Here is a 25672-nt window from a genome sequence, read left to right on the forward strand (position 1 = left end):
GTTCCTTGTGTAATATTTTTCCATTAAAAGTTATACAACCAAATGGAATTTGGCCACAATAAACTAGTGTAAAAGGAGGAGGTCAAGGATTTGGGGGTCTTAATGGGCTTTGCTGACATGGGGGTTCTTCCTACTTCCAGTCACAGCCCGGGCTCCTTTTGGTTGCCAAGGTGAAATTTCCTTTCTGTAGCAGTGATTCTGGGATAATGTTTTCATGGAGAATACCCAAGTGAGAGATAAACACAGCTGTCTGCTAGTGAAAGGTTATACACAATTCCTCTCCAGGGGCTTGGGAAGGCAAGAAATGTGTAGCCCTTTTAGCTTGATACTGTTTCTAGGGGTCATTTTATTGGGAACATAGGGTAATTAGTAAATTCTCTGGCCCACTTGGCATTTGTCTTATTGATCTCCTGATATTTTACAAATGTTTACATTCATGTAATGCTATTTGCTCTCCTTATATAACCCTTCCTAGTGTGTTTCTGGAGAAAGTGTTTCAGGAAAGATGAGACAAGGATAAAATGAGGGCAAGATAAAAAACATTTCATAATTTAAGCCAGTGTTTTCAAAATATGTAGGGATAACAAAAATCATATCAAATACTTGTTAAACATAAAATGTCTAGATTTGAAACTACTCAATAAAAATTCCCAGCGGACCACCTTGAATCTGTATTTTTAACAAGTTCTCAAGTGATTCTCATGCCACCAACTGATTATTGGTAGGTAAAAAACCATAGCTTTAGGCCACCTATTTATGGTCTTATTTGATGAATTCAACCAGGACTGGTCTACAAAGTAATGCACAACCTGTGGGCAGCTTAATCTTATCACCCACCACTCAGTCACCACTACCATTTTTATTTGCTTCTGTGAGTCTTAACTTCCCACACATAATATGCTCAAAATAAATATTCTCTAATGATCCTCTGGGGAACAGGCAGCAAAAACTGGAAAGAATAGAGTTTACAAAACTACCCTCAGGGAAAAATGTAAACCAATTCCAGGCTTGTAACTGTTGCCCGATTCTTAAGTACTTAAGAATGGGCTTTAGCATTTTGGTGCCACTGAAATAATGCAGTTGCTACCGCATTTGCAGAGGAAATGGGAAGAGAGACAGATTTAGTTACATTATCTTTTTAGGTCCTCAAAACAATTCTGCTGTGGAGCATTATAACCCCTCATATATAGATGGAGGAACTGGGGCTCAGCATAAATAACGGTCTTATTGTCACACAGCTACAAAGTGACAATGTCAGTGCTCTAACCAGGTCTTGTGGTTCTAAAATCTATGTTTTTCACCATATCATGTAATGCCTATGCAGCTTATCATGTTTTCTAATACCATTAACACGGGTGAATGCCAAGATGCACTCTGAGGAAATAGCCATGTATGTGGGATTGCTTGACTAAGGCTCCTGGGAAGGAGGGCTATTATGTGCATGGAAGCTATGGCACGCAGAGGATGAGAGCGTGTGCTCTAACTTCAAGCTTAAGTTTAATACCTCCAAGAGCCTTAGGATCATTAAGTCTCAATTTTTTCATCAGTGAAATGGACACAGTTATTCTACTTGTTCAGAGGATTGTTATAAGAATTGTATGCTATATTATATGTAAAGTACTCCACAACAGGACTGGGAAGTAGTAATTATTGAATAGCTCAAACAAGTTGGTATTTAATCATCCCCAGATGATCATGTAGGCCCACCTGACTCATGTCCAGTACATTGAGAGATCTTATTGTGGTTTTCTTTTATTAAAGAGCTTAATGTTAATAAAATGTTCATTAAATCATTTTTTCAGTGTAATTTTACTTCCATATAATTTAATGAATCTTGATAGATGTGATTTTAGCTATGTAATTAAAATTGTTTGAATTTTACTTTCATGAGACAGATTTTTATAATAGGAAGGGCTTGAATTTTGAATTCATACAGGATTGGGCCCGATTGTCTACACTGTCAACCTCTAGTCATATGAGCTTGGGCAGTTTCTCTGAGACTCAGTTCTCACTTGTAAAAGGAAGATAATAGTAATGTCTTCACAAAGGTTATTGTGAAGTTAAATGTTGAAAGGATCTAATAGCATGTAAAATACCTGGCAGTTAGTAAAAGTCTAATTAAGAACGCTTTCAGCAGCAAGTAACAGAGCCCAACACACATGCATGGGTTAAACAAGTAGGGTTCTTTTCCCCCCCTCATAACAAAATGCCAGAGAGAGAGATAATTCCTGACACTGGATGAGCTGTTCAGTAAGAGTGACATAAACTTCTTATTCTTTCTACCAGCCTCAGAACAGTTCCTTTTATCCTAAAGTTATTACCTCATGATCACAAGATGACATCCACGACTTTTGACTTCAGTTTCAAAAAGAAGGAAGGACTAAAAAAAAAATTAAAAAGTCTTCTCTTCAGGAGACTTGAGCTTTGTATTCAGAAATAAAATCCTCCCCAAGCAGAGAGTCAGATCTGTCAGATCCTTAGACAGAACTGAGTCACATCCTCCCCTTTAGCCCAGTCAATGGCTGTGGATAATAGAATTGCCACTATTCATCACCTGGACTGGAACAAAGAAGCATCTGACTTATATTTGACAAAGGAATCTCAACCAGATCACTGACACAATAGAGATCTATTGGGGTAGGCAAAGGGGATGTTGGGTGGGCCACAGAAAATCTCTGCCACAGTGGTCATTCAATCAAGATTAAGTTAAATCTTCCTTATCTAATAAAAAATGAATAAACTTATAAGTAAATAAAACATCTGTGTCCAGGTTACAAGGCCTGATATTTAGTTCATGAAAATATCATCTCTGGACCCCAATATATGGTAGGACTCATGAATTTGTTCTCAAAAGGAGTCAGACTTTCAAGAAATAAGCTTAATAATTTAGATTTTTTTAAAGCATGGATTCAAAAGAATGAATTTCAATCTAAATATTGGAGGAGATTAATAGCAACCTTTGGGTCACTTTCAGAGAATGCTGGTCTTGGCTAAAGACTTTGGTAATAGAACTATCTGGGAGCGTAAGATTTGCATTGGACCTTTTCCCAGAATTGCATTAGCCAGGCATGGTAAATTGAGGAGGGAAGAGCTGGAGACATAGCTAACAGTCATGAACTGCTTCTTCCCATGTGGGAAGGTTTGACTTAAAGAGTTTGGACATCATTTTATTATAGATATATTCCAGGCCAAGATCTGACTCCTACTTACATTTCTAGTCTCAAATTTCACCACTCTCCACCTCATCATCTCTCCCCTGTACCACAACTCCAGACTCCCCTTCAACCCCCCACCCCACTCCAAGCTAGGCTATCTCAGTTACAAACTACCTGAGTAACTGATTCTTTCCTTTGTAACACATACAACACATAAATAAGTGAGTGATTATTTGTGTAATTATCATTTGCTATCTCTTACTCAGTGGACTATAAGCCCTTTGAGGTGCCATATCCTCAACATCAACAATGTTTGTTACACAGTAAGCAATCTATAAATATGTATTCTTGAATATATATATTTAGAATGCACCAATTGAGAAATTTATCTAGAAATCCAAGTATACAGACAGATTGGGAAGGAGGAATTTTCACTTCATAAAGTAATTTCCCAGAGGAGTCCTTTAAACATGGAGCTTCTTTCAGGCATTTAAAATAGGATTTTATTTACCAGAATTTGATCCACATTACTTTTCAGGAACACACACACACACACACACACACACACACACACACACACAGCAAAGCCTTCTCATATAAACATACCCTCTAAATTCCTCATTTCCAGGCATGACCTAAAGGCCATTATTTAAAAAAAAAGAAAAAAGAAAGAAAAGAAAGAAAAAAAAGAGGATAAAACCAAGCTAGCTCTAAAATATGAGCCTAGTGATTAACAGAATGGAATAATGATGAGAAAGATTAGATGCCTCATAGGAACAATAGGATAGGATTATGTGGCCCTCAAACAATCATCTCCCATTCTTTCTCCTAACAGCAGGTTTGATTTTGAATCAGTTCTGGGCATGAATCTGTTCTTTAGAGGACTAGAATGATTGTTCTTGTCTGAAACAAGCCAAGTGGGCTGTTGGCCAAGCCCATTAGTGTCAGTGTGGGCTTGGGGGTGGGGTGACTATAGAAAACCGAGACCTGGGTAATGATAACGGCAGCTAGCAGTCCCTGTGCATTCACTGTGTGCCACACACTGTGCTATGCACTGGACTTGGATCATTGTTTATAAACTTTGAACTCCTATCTGCCACTTATTCACTTCATAATTTTCAGAAAATCATTTGATTTCCTATCATGCAGTAAGTAAAGCAAATGATACCCAATTTAACTTCTTCATAAAATAAGGTTCAGAGGAGGTGATGGATGTGAATACTCTGTCATCTGTGAAGCTCTTGAGAAATGTAAGACATTTTGCTATGGTTTATATTTGTATATATATACAGACTAGAGGCCTGATGCATGAAGGACATCAGTCTAATTAGCATATTATGCTTTTATTATTATAGGTTACATATATAGTTATATATGTTATATATATATTCACTTATGTACTTTGTATTTTGATTTATATTTATTTGTTTCAGCAAACATTTAGTTGGATCTGTGCTTGGATATAATGGGAGCTGAAAACTCCTTAGAGAAAGATAAATTTGCCTCTTAAAGGATGAGGAGGAATTGCCCAAGTGAAGTAGGGCAGAGGAATACTGGGCCTGCAAGACAGATGCAGTGGAATAAGCAAAACTAAAAACACCTTAGAGCAGTGTTTCTCAACCTGTGGGTCGCTCGAACGACCCTTTCACAGGGGTCACCTAAGACCATTGGAAAACACATATATAATTACATATTGTTTTTGTGATTAATCTCTATGCTTTAATTATGTTCAATTTGTAACAATGAAAATACATCCTGCATATCAGATATTTACATTATGATTCATAACAGTAGCAAAATTACAGTTATGGAGTAGCAACAAAAATAATTTTATGGTTGGGGGTCACTACAACATGAGGAACTGTATTAAAGGGTCGCGGCATTAGGAAGGTTGAGAACCACTGCCTTAGAGAATATCCAACAGTTGGTCCTGGGAAGAAAAGCAGGACTTGAGTCAGAGTGTCAAACAATGAGGCTTGAGAAGTTACACAAGGCCATGTTATCTAGGGCAGTCCATACCCCACTAATGTGTTTGACCTGTATTTATGGAGAACAAATGAGCAGCTTTAAGCAGAGGGATGACATGGTTGTATTTGTCTTTCAGAAAGATCAATCAGAGGCAGCATGAAGGATAGGTTTGAGAGGCCCCAAACTGGAAAAGAAAAGTGAAGTTAGGAGGCTAAAACAGTAATTCTAGTCTGTTGACAAGGCCTCAACAGGAGAAATGGTAATTGGGATGGAGAAGAGGGAATGGATTCTCTAAATATATGTGTATGGGAGAAGAGTTTCACATTGGCAAAAGCTGGTTACTGATTAAATATGCAATAAGTAAGAAAAAGTAAAAGAAAGCCCTTGGTGAATTCAAGAACCATAAATATTTTTCTGGATGAATGGGTGGATGGATGGATGGATGGATGGATAGATGGATTGATCATTTGGGTACATAAATGCTAAAAAAGTTTGATTTGGTTCTGGACCTCATGAGATACCAGAGGTTTGATTTTTATTTTACTCCTATAAGTCTAATTATTTAGTCAAATTATTCAGCCACTTAAACACCCACATTCCATAAATCCTACCATGTACCAAATACTATGCTGGGCTCCAGTGGCATGCGGAATTAAATAATGGTGGCCATCCCCTTTGAGAGGTTTACATTCTTGGTAGGAAAACAAGGCTTATAGAAAATCTAAGGCATGCTGGGGCCAAATGTTGTGTGCAGAAGATCAGTGGTACAAGTCCTCAGACATGAAAGAGAGAAGATAGGGTGGCATGGGCGGCTTCATGTTACACGTACAACCTTATTGGGGCCTTGAAGGAAGACCACACATTTAGGTCAAAGGAACAGGGAAGGAATTAATAGCAGGAAGAATGACAGGAGTTAAAGGGTGAGGGGATCAGCGGAGCTGTGTTTGAGGATTGTGTCTGGAGAAACCCTCTCTCTAGTGTAGCCATATATGGGATATTCTGGGTGGTCCAGCTCTGCATGGTCCTCTTTGCTCTGTCAAATCGCTCACCCTCATTTTTTAAAATTTCTTTATTGATTAAGGTATTACATATGTGTCCTTATCCCCCCATTAGCCCTCCCCTGACCGCCCCCCTGCCCTCATGCCCTCATCCCCCTGTTGTCTGTGTCCATTGGTTGGGCTTATATCCATGCATACAAGTCCTTTGGTTGATCTCTCCCCCTCACCTCCACCCTCCCCTACCCTCCTTATTGAACATTGAATCCAAATCAGTGGAGTTGAGGGACGGGTCCTATCCAACCAACCACCTCAGAGATAACTTCTAAGACAGCCATGAGAAGGCGCTAGTGTTCTGAAGATCTCACAGTTTGGAAACCCTTGGGTTAGTCCAGTCCCTTCATTTTAACAATGGGAAAACTTGGACCTGGAGAGGGTATGAAAATTGCTCAAAGCCATGTACGCTAATATCTCCTGACTCAGTGGAGTAAAGTTGTAAATAGAACTCATATTTCCTGGGGCGAGGCTGAGCTGCAACAGTTTCTGTATTCTTGGTTGGAGGCAGGCACCTTGTTAAATCATATGCTGTCCAGTTCTTGACCTTTTTTGGACATTTTAAAGTTGCCACTGCCTGGGTAATCCAGAGTCTGCAAAAGCCCCATGCCATTTCTACTGATTGTTCAGAAGCCACTATGCAGGCTGCCCATTTGAAAACAATGGGCAGGGAAAGGGCATATTTGCTTTTGGGAGAAGGTACAGTCCTGATATGCCCTGTACTGCCTTTGTGTTCTGAGGGAAATATTCCCACTTTTGACAGATGTTCTAATTCAACAATTAGTGGTGACTAGGACATGCAAAAAATTACCAGTTGCTAAATCCTCATTTAGCCACAGGGGAGACAGAGGGTATTTTTATACCCGGCAGCCATGGGCTGTGTAGCTTAAAGCACTCACTTGGCCAGCATTTCTCTAGCCTATGTGTTTCACCACTAACTGTAATTTATTTTCAAATATTCTAAAACTCTGCCTATCACAACAGCTTCTGGGTGGAGAGAGGAGAAAAGCAAAGCATGTGATGCTATTAGGGATGCTATTAGGCCTCTATTAGGGAGCTTCCTTTCTAGCCTTTGGTACATGTGCAACCTTATTTGGGCCTGGCAACCCTTCAGCCAAAGAACAGCTTTGTTAAGAGAGCCTCCAAGTGGGACACTTGTGTTCCAGCAAATGATTAGGCCCTTCCGTGCCACTCAGGTATTCTGGGGAAAATTAAGACAGGAGATTTAGTTGTTTCAATGCTCCCAGCTCTTCTCTCTGCATTCTTTTCTCCCCTATGAATAATATGCTTCCTCCATTTGTCCACTGCATACCAGTTATTCCCATATCTCCATCATATCTCCATTTTTTCCCCTGCAAAGTCTTCTCTCAAAAAAATTCAATCTCAGTATTTTGAAATAACCAGTCACAGCTGTGATTTCCAAACCTTTTTGATTATCCCTGTTATCTACACTAATAAAAGAGAAACATGGTAATTAGCGTACAACCGCTACCCTTCCCATTGGCTAATCAGCATATCCTTATGCAAATTAACTGTCAGCCAAGATGGCGGCTGGCAGCCAGGCAGCTGGAAGCGAACATGAGGCTTGCTTGCTCCAGTGAAGGAGGACTCCAATGTTCCCCGCCTGACTTGCCGGCCTCTGAGCTGGAAGTTTGAAATATTCTAAGAAATATAGAAGCTAAACAAAACCCCAGAAACCAGCTTTCAGCCAGCCGGGATCTCAGAGCTGGAGTTATACATTGTTTTGATTATAGAACGCAAACAAACCAGATACCTCCTTTTAGCAGCGGAAGCCTCAGAGATAGAGCCAGAGCTAAAGCTGGCCCAGAATAAAAAAAAAAAAAAGAAAAAAAGGAGCGGTTGGGAGCTTCAGTCAACAACCGCCAGCCTGAAAGCAGTCCTCAGCCCCTCACCCAGACTGGCCAGGCACCCCAGTGGGGACCCCCACCCTGAAGGGTGTGTGAACAGCTGTAAACAGCCATCATCCCCTCATCCAGGCTGGCCAGGCACCCCAGTGGGGACCCCCACCCTGAAGGGTGTGTGAACAGCTGTAAACAGCCATCATCCCCTCATCCAGGCTGGCCAGGCACCCCAGTGGGGACCCCCACCCTGATCCAGGACACCCTTCAGGGCAAACCAGCCGGCCCCCAGGCCTCTATCCTATATAGTAAAAGGGTAATATGCCTCCCAGCACCGGGATCAGCGGAGCCGCAAGGCCTCCTGGCACCGGATCAGCGTGACAGGGGGCAGCGCCCAAACCCCCTGATCGCCCTGCGGCTCTGTGTGTGACAGGGTGCGGCGTCCCAACCCCCTGATGGGCCCTGCTCTGTGCATGACAGGGGGCAGCACCCAACGCCCTGATTGGCCCTGCTCTGTGCATGACAGGGGGCGGTGCCCCAACCCTCCAATCAGCCCCACCCTGATCGTGACTGAGGGTGGCATCGCAACCTCCCAATCCACCCTGCTCTGTGCATGACAGGGGGCGGCGCCCCAACTCCCCAATCAGCCCTGCTCTGAGCCCGACCAGGGGCTGCACCTAGGGATTGGGCCTGCCCTCTGCCACCCAGGAGCAGGCCTAAGCCAGCAGGTCGTTATCTCCTGAGGGGTCTCAGACTGCGAGAGGGCACAGGCCGGGCTGAGGGACCCCCTCTTCCCCCCCCAGTGCACAAATTTTTGTGCACCAGACCTCTAGTCCTATATAATAAAAGGCTAATATGCAAAGTGACCAAATGGCAGAATGACCAGTCGCTATGATGCGCACTGACCACCAGGGGGCAGACGCTCAAAACAGGAGGTGCCATCTGGTGGTCAGTGTGCTTTTATAGGGGGAGTGCCTCTCAGCCGGAAGCCCTGAGCTGGGCTCACAGCTGGCGAGTGCAGTGGTGGTGGCGGGAGCCTCTCCTGCCTCCATGGCAGCACTAAGGATGTCCAGCTGCTGGCTTAGGCCCGCAGGGAGTGGGCCTAAGCCATCAGTTGGACATTTCCTGAGGGCTCCCAGACTGGGAGAGGGCGCAGGCCAGGCTGAGCGCCCCCCCCCCCAAGTGCACAAATTTCATGCACCGGGCCTCTAGTAATAAAATAAATAAATGCATATAGACAAATGAGCAGGTGCTCACAATATAAGTATATTCATAAAATTTATGCACAGCATACATTTAGGAAAATATTAAAAATCATAGTGGATACAAATAGTATTAATAATTTTAATACTTTTGACCAACTTGTTATCAAATTGGGTTTGAATGTCACTCTTTACATTTTTGATGTGGTTAGTGAAGGCCTCGTGCCAGGAGTAGGAGAAGCCTTTGTTGCACCATTTTTATTTTTTATTTTTTTGCAGTTAGATACTATATAAATTATTTGTATTGCCTTGACTATGCAGTTCCTCAGAGAGGATTGTTATAAGCTACAAGTGCATTTTGTGCTGGTTAGCTTGTTTAATATCAGATAATCTACTCTGTATAGCCACTTTGTGCAAATGATAATACGTGGCAATATTACAAAAGCAGCTCCGTGTGCAGGTGCCACTGCCAATCTCTCCACCTGTGATGTCCTGCTCTGCCAACAGGTTCTTCTTTCACTGACATACGGACTCCAGAAAAGAGGCTCGTCTCAATCCGAATATTAAATATTAGCATTTTTTCTTTAATGGTTTTTCCATTAAAAAATAAAAGTGCTCCTATGCATTTTTCATTCCTTAGGTGTTCATTTGGAGCATTCCACTTTGGAAGCTGTAAATGGGCCTTGGTAAGTGGGCCCCTCTGTCCTCTCTCTGACTCATCTACACATCTGGATTGCCTGAATGGTCTGCATTGGTCACGAGGCCTCAGAGGAAAGCTGTGTATGATGAGGGCAAATGCTCAGTGCTCAGAAACCTGGCTTCCAGGAGCTGAGGGTTAGACACAATCTAATTCAAGTTCTTCAAATCTATATTTTCAGTGGACTCTGTGTATATTGCCCAGGAAGGTATGGTTGGCTTGGTTGTGAACAACCCCACCAGGGGGTGCCCTGACCTGACCTCATGGGTCCTACATTCTGAAGGTCAATGGGGCACTTTCTGACTTGGTCCCCATTTCCCTCTTAACAATCTACCCTCTTTCTATATTTTTTTCTTTTAAAAAAATTCAGATATGCTAGAAATATCTTCATTTTATTACATTTTTTATTGATCTCAGAGAGAGGAAGAGAGAGGGAGTGAGAGATAGCAACATCAGTGATGAGAGAGAATCATTGATCAGCTGCCTCCTGCACACCTCCTACTGGGGATTGAGCCATCAACCCGGGCATGTGCCCTGACTGGGAATCAAACGGTGTCCTCCTGGTTCATAGGTCGACACTCAACCACTGAGCCACACCAGCCAGGCAACAATCTGCTCTCTCTCTAATGTTGTGATTCCCTTGCCACTTTAGCAATCGGGCTATCTTCACTTTCTTCTGCTCGCCATTTCAGATACCCATAGTAATTACAAGTAGAGCACATTTTGCTCCACACATCCAACTTTTTACCAGTTGTTGTAGGTTCTGTTCTACAGTATCTCTCTCATTAGTCTACTTTTTCCTACCTTCACTGTTAGCACCCTAATTTTGGCCTCATTATCTCTTGCCTGAACTGGTTTAACAGCCCTCCCCCTCTGTCCCCCCCCTCCCCCTCACCCCCCCAGCCCCGACATCCCTGCCTCCTGTCTCTCATCACTGAAATCTCTTCTTCACACCACTGCCACCTCCAAATGTGCCTCTTCTTTGCTTGGAAATTTCCAATGGCTCCTCTACTCCCTGTACTATTGATTAATCAGCAACAGAGGGTGACATTCCCATTCACTACTGCATGTGCCCAATCTGCCTTTTCTGACTTCCTGCACTTCTCTAAAATTTGTTATTGTCCAGACAGATGAATCCTTCTGCAATTCATTTAACAGTTCCCACATTTGCACACGGTTGCACTGTTGTTCCTAATTTCCTCTGCCTGAAAAATAATCCCCCACCTTCATGCTTTAATCCATTCATTCAACTACTTTTTGAGCACCTGCTAAGATTTTCAAAATCTCTCACTGTAAAATGTCTATCCGTCCTTCAGGGTCCATATCAAATATAACCTTCTCTATTAAATCTTCTTTGTCTTCACAAAGTAATGCCTTCTAATCTTTCTCAGTATTGTTTCATATAGCACTTTTATTTTTTTGGTCTCAGACTTTCTAAAACCATTTAACAAATAGCCAAGCACTGTGATAGGTCATATATGATTATACTTAATTGTCCCTATACCCTTGCCAAGTCTATAATCTTACCTTCATTTTAAAGATTAGGAAAATGAAGCTCAGACAAAAATGTAACTTGTCCAAGGCCAAATCACTAAAGAGTTTAGAGTTAGGAATCAAACCAAGCCTGTCCTATGTTCTGATTGGATGACCCCTGATTATGACCATCATTGTGCTTTTTTATCACCGATAATATAGCACAAACTCCTGGTGTCTTATTTACTTCAGTGTTAGCCATATCATGTTTACTCAGAACTGGATTGATTGAGTTTGATTCAATCAAACTGTACCTGAGGCACCTTGGGAAAGGGAAGTCAAAAGAATTGGTGGTTTCCACATGCCTTGAGGTTGGCAAACCCCACTAGTAGAGACCTGTTCACACACCATTCAGAAAGGCCCAAGTCCACGTAGGTCTTCATTTTCTAGCTGTCTACAGTAGCTGCTGCCTAACTTCTGGCTGCCACACAATCTACTGCAGCTTTAAATATTCACTATGTTAATGCTGATTACTGAAAAACTGGCAATTAAGTTTTCATGGCATAATTTCTATGCTTCACTGGAACAGTGCTAATAGTACATTGTGTCTGTCCCTTCAAAGAACCCACCTGTTTTGCGGAGAGATGGCAGGGGGCCCAAGATGTGGGCTGCTCAGCAGAGTGTGGGTGTCAGTTACAGGATTCGATCATTGCATCAGGAACACAGATCTTAACCACAGGAAAGGTGAAGGTGTGGATCCTCTTTCACCCCTGCCCTGGGCCTGACCAGAGTTAAATTTGTCTTCAGACTCAAATGAAACCTTCCTCTATGTCTTTGCCACTTTATATTTCCTGGTATTTCAAAAGGCAGTGAGAGCTATATATTGTAGGGTGGCTCCATTCTGACCAACAGCCAAGACCACAAGGCTTTCATAAAATCAGACCTGTGCCACAGGAGTTTTCCTCTGTGTCTGGTCTGTGTTGCTACATTTGCCATCTCAGCCTTCATTTCCCACTGTTTCTCAACCTTTGGTTCATTTTTCATCTCTGCTCCATCCCTTTGGACCAGAATCTTTCTTCAAACTATTCTTTATTTCCCCAGTTCACTACTATTATTTAGGAAGCTGGCTTCTGTTCCTCTGCTTTAGGCTCCAGAGCTAAGAGCCAGCCAAGCACAAAGCCCTGAACACACCATTCTAGCAAGCTCTGCTCTGCTGGGAGCCCAGTGGCCGGCAGGCTGGGACAGAGCTAAAACTGGACATGAAAAGGACCGCAACTGGAGGGGACTGACCCAGCAACAGAGGTGACCCCTGAATGGGAAAGCATCGAGCCCAACGCCACTCCCTTAGGAGCTGGGGGAGGAGGCCAGCATCGAGGCCCATCTGGTTCTATCTGGTAGTCAGAGCATGGGGATTAGAGCCTCGTTAGTGGCCATATGCAAAGGCCAACTGGTGGCCGCTTTGTGAATGTGGATGGTTTGCATAATTTGGAGAAGTCTACTCTAGTCAAAGTTAGACATCGTGAAACAGGATTCGGGCTTGGGAATGAAAAGGACTTGGGTTCTAATTCTTGCTGATTCCTAACTAGCTCTGTGACTTGGGGCAACTTAATCTTGGTGAGCTATGTTTCCCTCACATTATAAAAGGAGACATCATAACTACCTCTTAAGTCTGTGGTGGGATTTAATTTAGTAATATATGTCAAATACCTCACACAGGGGCTGATAGTCAAATACAGTCATTCATATTAGATGGGAGGGTTGAGAGCGGAAAGATGAGAGGATATGGACAGATGTATATAGTGACTTGTGTACAGGATCTCAGTAGAAATAAGGTGTAAATCAGGAAGCATGGTCAGAAGACCAGGAATACAGGTGGGGCCCAGAGAGCCAGGGCCAGAGCCAGAAAAAGGCAATGTCGAGCTCCCTGATATTGACTCAGACAACACAAATTAGAGACCTTCCCAGCTGGTAGGTCAGAGGCTGCTAATGTCCTCCCTGCCGCCATCAGGTTTGGTTCAGAAATTGGGCAGGGGCCCTTGGCACCTATGGAGGAGCAGACAAGGACATTGCAGAAAAGGCCAGCCTCTCAGGTTGATGAGGTGCCTGAGAAATAATGGAAAATTCACTACCTCACCTCTGCCAGGAGCTGGTGCAGCCACCTGGTATCCTGTCCCAGGAGCCAGGAACACAGGTTGCAATGGTACTGTACTTGGCTCTTGTGTTAGAGGACCTGGGTAGGGCAGATTACTGGTGTTCAGGAAACAGGTTGGCACAGAGTAGAGTCATCCTGCAAAGACAGAAGCAGATTAAAAGTAAGGTACTGAGATGCCCACTGATAAGGCCTGGCGGTTGCTTCTTTGTTGCTTCTGTTGATTCTTGGCAAATGTCTATACCTAACCTTCTGAGCTATTGTCACAGCCATGATGATCAATGGCTGAGTGTGTGTGTGTGTGTGTGTGTGTGTGTGTGTGTGTGTGTTATTAAGACAAGAGTAAGCATTATAATATCAATGGGTAATACTAATCAAGTTGCCTACATATTTTAAGGGTTCCATTATTTCAATCTTTCTTCCCATACAAATCATGGTTTCTATAAGCATCCCTACCCAAACTTTAAAGTCCACGAGGGCAGGAAGAATTCCCAGCATCTACCTAGCACAGGGTAAATGCCTAGAAAATATTAATTCAATTAATCACCTGTATTTAAGTTCCTGTGTGGGACACTTGAACATATGATTTTTTAATTTTTGTCATAACCCTGTGAAGTACCATTAACCAAATTGTATAAGTGACAAAACTGAGATACAGAGAAAGTCCATATAAAGTGTATAAGTTTCAGAGTTGGGGAAAATCTTTACTATAACTAATGTGTCATGTCATATGTCTAGACTTGTTGCTTGGAAACAGGGTTATTTATCCCTGTATCTCTAAACTAGAAGGGAGAACTCTTAGGATTTGGGGGTTAAATGGAGAGAATAAGTACCAAAAAGGGGAGGAAAGGAATATGCCATTTTTAGAGTGACATAATTAACATTAACACTCTGTCTGACATAGTATCACAAGATTTAGCAAATAAAAATACAGAATTCCCAGGTAAATTAGAATTTCAGATAAAGAAGTACATTTTTTATGTGAGTAGATCTCAAAAATTGCATGGCACATACTTTCACCAAAAAAAATATGTCATATATCTAAAATTTAAACTTAACTGGGCATCCTGTATTATATCTGACAACCCTACTCAAGTTTGATCTATAGTATAGTTCCCAGAGACAGTGGTTAAGACTGATGGGGGGGAAAAAAGACTGATGAGGATGGAGTTCTGACTGAGGAGGTAATCTACAGTTGGAACAAGTTTGAGGACTGTGTGTCTTTTCAGGTACTCTACACACATTTGTGGGGGCCATTATCTCATTCTGGGCACCATGAAGAAGGGAGAAATGTCTGGATGCCAGTTAATCTCCTTCAGTGCTTGGAGCCAAGTAGAGAGCAGAGGAATGTATACGTTACTGTGATATTAGGAAGTATGGGACACATGGCTGGGGAGACTGGATACAAGGAGGCTTCTTAGGAAGAATTTACCCCAGCTAAGCTTAACTTGGTATAATTTCCCTGTTCCCACCCCACAATTTAAGCTTCATGTTCCTGCTAAAAGGATTTCCCAAAATGCAAGTCTGCATACATCCCTGCCCTTGCTTAAACTTTTTCATGATCCCCATTACCTTTTAAGGAAATAAGCAAATACTTCTACTTGATATAAAAGTATCTGTCTGAGAGAGACCCTCTGTCCTGGGCCAGCCCCATCTCTACTTTGCCTTGACTATGAAGAAGTGTCCTGCAGATCAGTCAGCTCTCCTGGACCCCATCCCTTCCCCTCAATGTGGTCCTCTTCCTGACATGGCTTCAGCTTTGCCTTGCCTGCCTAAATCCTACTCTTTTATAGATGGCTGCTAAGAATGAAGCACCTTCCAGTTGGCCAGCTCTTGAGAAACTACTTAAATTATTTAATCCTCTAAGACTCTGCTGCAGAATCACACCTCCTTGGAGCACACCTCTTCCTGCCTGTAACCTTGTGGGCTTCTCCTCTTAGCTTTCCTTTATCAGTTCAAATTTAAATGATCAGAGCACCTGCGACCAGTGTGGTCATCGTCAGTTTGCTGTCTGTCTTTACTACAATATGAGCTTTTTGAACAGAAAGGTAGCATATTATTTTTGTCTGTGTCTTCAGGTTCTAACACCTTGCCAGGCATGCTGGAAGGATTTAGACATTTGTTGTATGAATGAATAGATATTTTAAGCAAATTAGTCCTTGTAATAAAATTCCTACTAATAACAATAGCTATCATTTACTGAGCCTGACTCTGTGTTAAATGTTCCATATACATGTCTTTATTTAATACCCACAGTGACTACATGAGAGAGGAATTTTTTATTTTTATTTTTTTAAATATATTTTATTGATTTTTTACAGAAAAGAAGGGAGAGGGATAGAGAGTTAGAAACATCGATGAGAGAGAAACACTGATCAACTGCCTCCTGCACACCTCCCACTGGGGATGTGCCCGCAACCAAGGTATATGCCCTTGACCGGAATCGAACCTGGGACCTTTCAGTCTGCAGGCCGACTCTCTATCCACTGAGCCAAACCGGTCAGGGCAAGGCATTTTTTACAATCTTCATTTCACAGATGAGGAAACAAAGGTAAAAAAAAGTTAGGTGGTGGAGCTGGCGTTCAAACCCAGGTGTGTCTGACTGCAGAGCCCATGGTTTTAATCACTAGGCATCCCTGCCTCTCAGATGTCCCCTAGGACTGTCATCATCTTCCCTAAACTAGTCGCCTACTCTTTTCCTAGTGGGTTGAATGCACTTGTCACATCTGACTATTCAGGTAAACCAAGCCAAAGAAAATATATCCGGTGGGAGAATCAGGGCTTATGTAAACACCCAGACTGTGAGGAGGCCTGCTGTTTTCCTTTGTGCCCTGCTTGTAATAAATAAGCCAGGACTGCAGGCTCAAGTCATTAACAGAGAGAGATGGAGCCAGCCAAGTCATTGCTTTGCACTTGGAAAAATGGAAATGCTGCTTCCATTTTGTGGAGCAGGGTGGTGAAGGAATTCCACAGCCTTTATGTGCTTAAGAGGATGGTTGCATATTGGAGGAGAAATAAGAGGTAGGAGATACCTCCAAAGAGATTTATTGGGAAAGTCTTTGCCAGAGAAGGCCAATGAAGGGGCTCGCTAGTGCTGCACCTGAATAGTTAAGTCTAGTTTTGGATCTGTGTTCAAGTTCCTGCCTCCTTCCAACCCGGATCTCAGTGTTCTCTACAAAGTGGGTCAAGGTACATTATATAAGAGCAGGACATTCTGCAGTGGGTCCTGATGAATACTAGTTCTGTGGTGTGTTAGAAGGCATTATATGGTGAAAATCACTTCAAATTTAAAACAAAAAGGAACCATCCTATATAATAAAGAGCTAATATGCTAATTAGACTAGACGGCGGAACAACCTTCTGGAATGACCTTCTGGAACGACCTTCCAGAATGACCAGTGAGCAGGGGGTAGGGCCACAGCTGAGGCAGCTGGGGCTGCGAAGCAGCAGCAGGGCTGTGAGGGCCGAGGCGGCTGGGGCTATGAAGGCCTACCCTCGCATGAATTTCGGGCATCAGGCCTCTAGTCCTATATAATAAAAGCCTAATATGCTAAGTGTCTGACCGTTTGTTCGACCATTTGACCAGTCGTTATGATGCATACTGATCACCAGGGGGCAGATTCTCTGACATGTAGGTTAGCTTGCTGCTGGGATCCAGTTGATCAGGACTGAGCTAGATGGGCCAGATACGCCCTGGAGCCCTCCAGCAGTCCCTCCCTGGCCCCGGTGGGGTCCCCTGGCCTAGCCTGCACCTTCTTGCAATCTGGGGCCCCTCGGAGAATGTGAGAGAGCTGGTTTTGGCCCAATTCGCACAGGCCTGGCCGAGGGGCCTTTAATTAGTTTATAACAGGTTTGTTGTTACAGTTTTTTGTTATCTGCTGCAGGGTTTCTCAGGACCTCCCTATGCTAATGTAAATTACTAATATCCCAGAAGTCATGCACTAGGTGGCATTTCCAAAACTTGGTCAATCACCAAACCACATTTCCAGAGTTTATTATGCGGTAGAGTTTCCCAGGACCTAGCCCTGGGGAATGCTATACTAGATCCTGTCTGGCGGTCATTTGTCTGAAGGAGAGCTGGGCTGCCACATCTGTTTGCTGGGGAACACCTGGCACCAAGGTAAGTAAGTGGCAGAGCTTACTTACCTTCTGGTGGGGGAGGGGACACACAAATGTGCTTTCTTTCCAGTTATGTTCCCAGGACTTCCCCACTTACTTAATTCCTAAAATCTTGTCAGAGACAGACTGGGCTTCACTGTGTGCTTTGAGTTTATGCCTATATTGAACACTTACTTGGAACCACACATTTAATATAAATTTTATTTTTTCATTCAACAAATTTAGTGAGCAATGATTGAGTGCCTAACACACTATTAGATACTAAGGATACTAAGCACTGAGCAAAACAAATATATGTTTTATATAAATGACCTCATTTAATTTTCATAAGGCACCCCTGCACAGCAATGGTTGTGCATATTGTATAGTAGTAGATTACATTTATAGCCCTCCCTGAAATATACATTTAATTGTTCCCATTTAACAGATAATCAAACTGAGGTCCAGGAGTTTAAGAATTAGAATAACTAGTGAGCATTGGAACCAGGATACAAACTTAAGTCTCTTTCTATTGAAGTGCCAAGGATAATTTCAAATTTTCCCCAGATTTTTTGGGGGGTTTGATGGGTTTTTGTTTGTTGTTATTGTTATTTGATTTGTTTTCCAATCAGGCTGACCTAGATAAGTAGTCCATTTATAAATGAAAGCTTTGGTACCAATTCAGGATTCAGCTTTTAGTACCTTCTCAGTCAGGAACAAAGAAAGATACTAAAATTTATGAAAATGTATATTAATTATCCATTTCTGCATAATAAAGTACCCTAAGACATAGAAGCTTAAAACATAAACCATTTTATGTGCTCACAGTAGCTCCATTGGACTCCTCTGAGGTTGCTCACATGGCAGCAGCATCTGGTAACTCAACTGGGGCTGAAAAGTCTAACACGGCCTTGATTTCTTATGTGATGGTCGTTGCCGCTCACAACAGGACCTACTGCGTTTAATAGGATCTTCCCATGGGGGTGGTAATATGCCCTCTCAAGAATTAGGATTAAGAACCCCCACACCATTAGTTCCCCCACATTCTGCTACTCAAAGCAAGTCATAAAAGTAGCCCAGAATCAAGGGCAGGAAATGGATGCTCATTTTTATGGGGAGAAGCAGCAAAGTGACACTGCAGAGGGCCCTGTGGAGAGAAATCACTATATTATAGCCATGCTTGCAAACACTCAACCACTATCTTAACAGATTTCTTTGAAAACCTGCTCAGGCATTGCATCCTTTCCTGAGAGTCTGCCTCCCTGTTAGTGGGCAAGGGCTCCCTAGTAAGAGCTGATTAGAAAAGAGACCCTTGCCCAAGAAGGAGTCAATCCATTGCCAAGTTGAGTCAACCAGATTCTTTCTAAAGAATTTTAATCTATGAAGGACAGATACAAATTGACAGTCAGCAGTGCTGGAATCAAAAACCCTTCCATGCAGTCATTTCTCTCCATATTCATGGAGAAGCAGAGATATGCCATTCATTTATTCATTCATTCAAAAATATTTACAGCACACCCATTGTGTGCTTGGTACTGGGATAGCCCCTGAGCTCACCGACTGAGAGAAAACAATTAAAGCATTTCCACAGAGATGAAAGAACAAACCCCACATTTCCAAAGAGACAGAGGCTCTGACTCTACCTACAAATGACTTATACATCCTGCCCTGGGCTGCTCTAAGTTGCCTCTGGAACTGGACAATAAAAACCTTTATTTCCTTAAGCTGGTAGAAATGAGTTCTGTTATTTCTACCTAAATGAGCCTGGATAGAGTATTCTCTTGAGAGAAGCTACCAGTTACTCTATGCGTTGCCAGAGAGAATGTAACGTTGGAACAATTTTGTCTACTGTTCTGGGACTTTTAAGAATTAGTACCTGGGTAACACGGTCATCTGGATTTGGTAACAGCAGTCCCCCAAAATGCCAAGCAGATTCATCTTTATTTTTATACAGCAAGATCATTCTAAATAGAGCAAATCTGTACTTGGTTACTAGGCACAAAATGACTCAGAAGGAAATAATCTTATGTTGCTGATAATATTTATTTATTCAATGTTAAAATGATTATTTTTGAGTACCTACTGTGTGCCAGGCACCACTCTAGACACTGAGACATCAACCAACCAAATTGACAACAGTCCCTGCCATTATACTAGTAAAGCTAATAGGCTAGCACATTGTTCCCAAGTTATAAAAAGTGAGAAAGGTATGAAGATAATTTTCATTCTTTTGGTCTGTTTAGAAATAGATACTTTCTAAAATCAGTATTTTCTTATTGAGAAATCCAATGTAATATATCTAGTTTTAAGATAAACATTTTAGGATTTATAAGTACAATAGAAAGTAAAAACAACAATAAAGTATTAAAGGGTATCCAGTACCTTTATTTAATTACTAAAGGCCCAATGCATGAAATTTTGTGCATGGCGGGGGAGGGTCTCTCAGCTGGGCCTGGGCCCTCTCACAGTCTGGGACCCCTCGCTCCTTACTGCCTGCCTGCAGCGGAGGCAGAAGAGGCTCCCCGCCACCACAGCTGTGCTCACCAGCTGTGAGCTCAGCTTCTGGCTGAGCAGTGCTCCCCCTGTGGGAGTGCACTGACCACCAGGGGGTAGCTCCTGCATTGAGTGTCTGCCCCCTGGTGGTAAATGTGCATCATAGCGACCAGTCATTCTGCCACTCGGTCAATTTGCATATTAACCTTTTATTATATAGGATTTCTGTGAAATAATTCACTGATTTTCTTGCAAGTCTGAGTCTATACTTCTGACCTAGTAAAGTGCTGAGCTGTACTATGCATTGGGAGTGAACTGGTAAGAGTGGGGATAATATATGTCTATTAGAGTAGGATTTGGGGCATTGCAACTCATCTACTGAATTACTGTTAGGAGCCTAATTCTTATTAGTGCTGGCAATATTTGTTTCTCCTCTGGTAATTATCATTATTAATACAGGTTTAAGTCAGTTATGTCTACTATCTTCCCATAACTTTGTGGGGGAAAAATACTATTTAGTTTATTAAAGTATTTTTTAAAATAAATAATGTAAAATGTTTTCTGAAATTTTTTACATGGCAGAATCTTTAACTTTAATAAAAATGTGACACCTTTTATGATAGTCAAAATATTTCTTCTTAAATGACTGGGTTTGATTTTGGGAGTTCAAACATCAATATCTTTCCTAAGCATTCTACATAGGTTCACATAAGAATATTTATTAAATCAACTAGAGGCCCAGTGCACAAAAATTTGTGCACTCAGGGGTAGGGGGTCCCTCAACCTGGCTTGTGCCCTTTCGCAGTCTGGGACCCCTCGGGGGTGACCACTTGCTGGCTTAGGCCTGCTCCCTGGGGGATTGGGCCTAAGATGGCAATCAGACATCCCTCTGGCAGCCCGACAGCCCTCGGGGGATGTCCACTTGCCAGCAGGGAGCAGACCTAAGCTGCAGTCAGACATCCTTAGCGCTGCTGAGGAGGCAGGAGAGGCTCCCACCACCACTGCTATACTGGCAGCCGTCAGCCTGGCTTGTGACTTAGCAGAGCTCCCCCCTGTGAGAGCTCCCTGACCACCAGAGGGCAGCTCCTGCATTGAGCATCTGCCCCCTGGTGGTCAGTGTGTGTCATAGTGACCAGTCATTCCCAGTCTTTCTGCTGTTAGGGTCAGTTTGCATATTACCCTTTTACTATATAGGATAGAGGCCTGGTGCACGGGTGGGGGCCAGCTGGATTGCTCTGAAGGGTGTCCCGGATCAGGGTGGGAGTCCCGCTTGGGTGCCTGGCCAGCCTGGGTGAGGGGCTGATGGCTGTTTGTAGCTGGTCACACCCCCTTCAGGGTGGGGGTCCCCACTGGGGTGCCTGGCCAGCCTGGATGAGGGACTGATGGCTGTTTGCAGCTGGTCACACTCCCTTCAGGGTGGGGGTCCCCACTGGGGTGCCTGGCCAGTCTGGGAGAGGGGCTGAGGGCCGTTTTCAGGCTGGCGGGCGACTGAAGCTCCCATCCTCTTTTCTTTTCTTTTTTTTTTTTTTTATTCTGGGATTTATTTACCTTCTATAGCTGTCACTGGAGCTGAGAGCCGGCTCCAGCTCTGAGGCCATGGCTGGCTGAAAGCAGGTATCTGGGTTTGTTTAGCTTCTATAATTGAAACTCTGTTGCCATCACTGGCGCTCTAAGCTCTGAGCCCGCTGCCGGCTGAAAGCAGGTATCTGGGTTTGTTTAGCTTCTATAATTGCAACATTGTTGCATCCGGAGCTCAGTGCTGGGCCGCGGTAGGCGGGGAACCTTGGCTTCCTCCGTCACTGGAGCAAGCAAGCCTCATGTTCACTTCAGCTGTGTGGCTGCCGGCTGCCATCTTTGTTGGCAGTTAATTTGCATATCCTGCTGTTTAGCCCATGGGAAGCGTAGCCGAGGTATGGTTAATTACCATGTTTGTCTATTATTAGATAAGGATTGTCATGATGAACTCTCCAGGATATTACAGACACTTCTACAACAGAAAAATTAGCGAAATAGATAGATAGAAAGATAGCAATATAGAAATAGATATGGATATGTATAGATATTATAGGTAGTAGATGGTATAGATATAAATATGGCTTCTGGCGTTCTTGCTATATTTGCAGAGCCTGGGGAATCATTTTCCTCCTGGTGGACACTTTGAAAGCTTAATCATAACAGTTGATAATACGCCTATGCTTGGTAGTGTTCCCTTTTGCTCAGCCCACAGAAACATGTCTGTACAATTAGCCCAGACTATTAGAAGACATTATGTAGAGAGAGATATCATGCACTAACTGTTCAGAAGGAAGAGAAGTGATAGAGCCTAGGGACTAAAATTACAGATCTTAGCCACTTACTGGCCACATAACCTCAAATAAATTGCTTTGCATCTCCGGTTTTCTCATCTGTTGTGTGGTCACTTTAAAAACATCTAGTTCACTGTAAGAAATATATAAAATTATTCAAGCACAAATATATAAAATTATTCAATGGCACAAAGTAAAGCACTGTTTTTGCTAACGTAAGAAGAATGAACAATAATGGGGTTAAGGGTGAAATTTGAGTTAGTAGAACATGGACAGATGAAATCTTAAACCAGCTTTTCCAGGTCCTTTATTTTGTGGATAGAGAATCAGAGAGGTTAAGTGACTCACACAGAGTCACCCAGCAAAGTGGTAGAGCTATGACTTATACACTAGTTCACAGTCCCAGGTAAGATGCATTTCAACTGGTCTGTTCTTTTATTTTCCCCTCTCATAACAAAAAGGATAATTAAGGACAGATTATCCAAGTGACTTTTGCAGTAACTTCAATCAAGGGAGTTACCTGAAACCCCACTACTTAAATGTGGCTTTTTTTTTTTAAGGAGAGGAAACTTTTGTATCATCAGGATAAAAGGGAGCACAGTGCTTAAAGAACAGACTCTATCTCTGACTCTATTAACTCTATTTGTATGCTTTCAAAAGGAAATTCTCTTGGGCAGATAAGAAGTTGGCATGCTGAAAGGTAATACATAAATTTCCATGCTCAATAGTCGGGACTTGAGCAGACTTGTCTGCAGTGCAGCCCACACCATCCATTACTCAGGGCTCTGAGCAACAGAGCAGGGCAGCGCTTATTGTTCAGTGTACAAATTCATTCTCTGAGGGGGCTGCTCTAAATGGCAATCTACTCACTTCTATCCTCCCATATATCTCCCCCTCAAGATGCCTCTTGGGATATGAGGAGGTAGAGGTGGGGTGATGTGGAGGATGTGGCTGCATTGAGTGGACAGATACCTGAGGCTTCCTGCCGGACAAGGGTGCTGAGTTTCCTGTGCTGAGCATTCGTGCCTTATAAATACATCCTTTAAAACAGCACATCTGTAACTTTCCATGGTGATGCTCTGGTTCAGACCTGGAGAGAGTTAGAGGCATGAAAAATCCATCTCAGTTTGGGATAGAGAGCAGCTCAGAAACGCCACAGTGATCAGCTGTTTAGTTCTATGGGCACGTCCTCCCAAGGTGTCTGATGGGGAAATGTTTGTTTAATCTCTTTTAAATTTCTAGGCCAGGCTGTTTTCAGGGGAAAGATCAAACAAAGAAAATAATTTATAATAATAAAAGGGTAATATGCTAATTAGACCGGACGTCTTCCGGATGTCATTCCTGATGTCCTTCCTAACAAAGCTGGGGCCAGAGGCAAGCCAGCCCGGATCCTGGGTGCCTGTGGGTGGCCGGAGGAGGGAAGCAGCCTGGGTCTTGGGTGCCGGAGGGAAGCCAGTGCCAGCAGCTGGGGGAAGGAAGGCCAACTCTTGCACAAATTTTCATGCATCAGGCCTCTAGTAATTTTATAATAAGGTAAAAGTTAATTGCATATAATTAAGTTCTATAAAGACATCACCCAAAATTTATTAGAATTTATTTTTTTAATTAAAAGTCTTTAATGTTTTATAGATGCCTTGGGTGAAATAACAAAAGGTTATTTTACTAACTATGACTCAAATATCTAGGGAATGATTTTAGCCTTCTGGGATTCAAGCTTCTAGAATGGGTTCTTGGAAAACCAAAAGAACCAAGGGGTGGGCAAAAGGTTTACAGTTATTTGTATGGAAAACAATACAATAATTAAATAAATAATAATACAAGAATGAACTCTGCTTAGTGTACTCACAACTGAAAACGTACTTTTGCCAACCCCTGTTTATAGATTTTGTCTCATAGTCTAGGAATTACACATATTTCATTGTAATATTTACCTAGAAGAATTTTAATGGGTTTAACTTGCAGAGACCAAATGATTGTACTAAATAACATTCACTTAGTCAAATGAATATTAATCATAATATTCTAACTGGATAGAAATATGAAGGGGAAGAATGTGTTTGAGTTTGAGCCCTTATCCTCACCCCCACTGGGTGACATTCTCTTCTGAAATAGCTATGAATGGCCCTAATGGATTTGTTTTTTCTACCCTGCCCTGTTTTCCCTTTGTTCCTCATTTCCCTTAATCACCTAGAATACCTTGGCTAAGGCATCTGTGTGTGAGGCCAGTCATTGCCCTTTGTGAACAAAATTGTCATCTGGGAGAAGTATATTTTTCTACTGATGCAAAATAAAATAAAATTTAGGTAACTTGGTATCTGTAAATCTCACACCTGGAAATTCTTTTTGTTGCTGTGGATCACGGAGTAGCTAAGGAGACAAAGCACTCCAACCCCTCCGGATAAGCATCAGCAACCTCTCCTCCAATCCGTTTGGTATATACGTTGCCATGGTGTCAGAAGGCGGTGGCCTAGTTAAAGAATTGCAATACTGGGGCTCTTAGAATGCTTTGTGAAATGTCCTGTCTCTCAGAAAGGCTTAGATTAGCTGAATCCTTGTTTAACTTCCGTGGTTTGATGTATGCAATGTCAGTGTTATCAAAAACATTTTCTAAAATCTCATAAATGCTCTCTTCTGCCTTCTACATTTCTGAAGGTCCCCAAAGTGCCTTGACTACAGTCTTTCTATCTCTGTCTCTCTCTTTATCTCTTCACACCCCACCTTCTCTATATCTTTTGCACATATTTATTGAGTACTTCATATAGTACTGCACTATAGGAATGGTTCCTGGTAACACAACCCTGCAACACATATATTATTTTCCTTTTCTTACACAATTGCACCTGAATGTTAGGGAGTTTGAGTACTATGATCAAAGTCACATGGCCAGGAGGTTTAGCAGAGGCAGGTTTCAAGCCAAGTTCTATTTGACTTCACCATCTCTGCACTTTTTAGTACACCTGGCTACCTGGGGGTGGGGGTGGGGGGTTAGAGTGGTCTGATCAGTACAGGTGTGCCCCCTAAGGCTTTACCAGTGGCTGATCTGTTATTAATTTGTAGATCCCAGGATCTTCTTATCAGTGAAGAATTTGATAGTAAATCTAAAGAAAACAAATACTTGAAGTGGTTAAGGGAACTCTATAAGAATCAGAAAATGCCAAAGGTCAAAAGATTTTATATATCTATGTAAAAAAATTATTTAGTGTCACTTTATATATGCCACTTA

Source organism: Myotis yumanensis, unplaced genomic scaffold (assembly GCF_028538775.1).
Source record: "Myotis yumanensis isolate MYYU_CA2020_CCGP unplaced genomic scaffold, mMyoYum1.0.hap1 SCAF_2, whole genome shotgun sequence".
In the NCBI taxonomy this organism is placed as follows: domain Eukaryota; kingdom Metazoa; phylum Chordata; class Mammalia; order Chiroptera; family Vespertilionidae; genus Myotis; species Myotis yumanensis.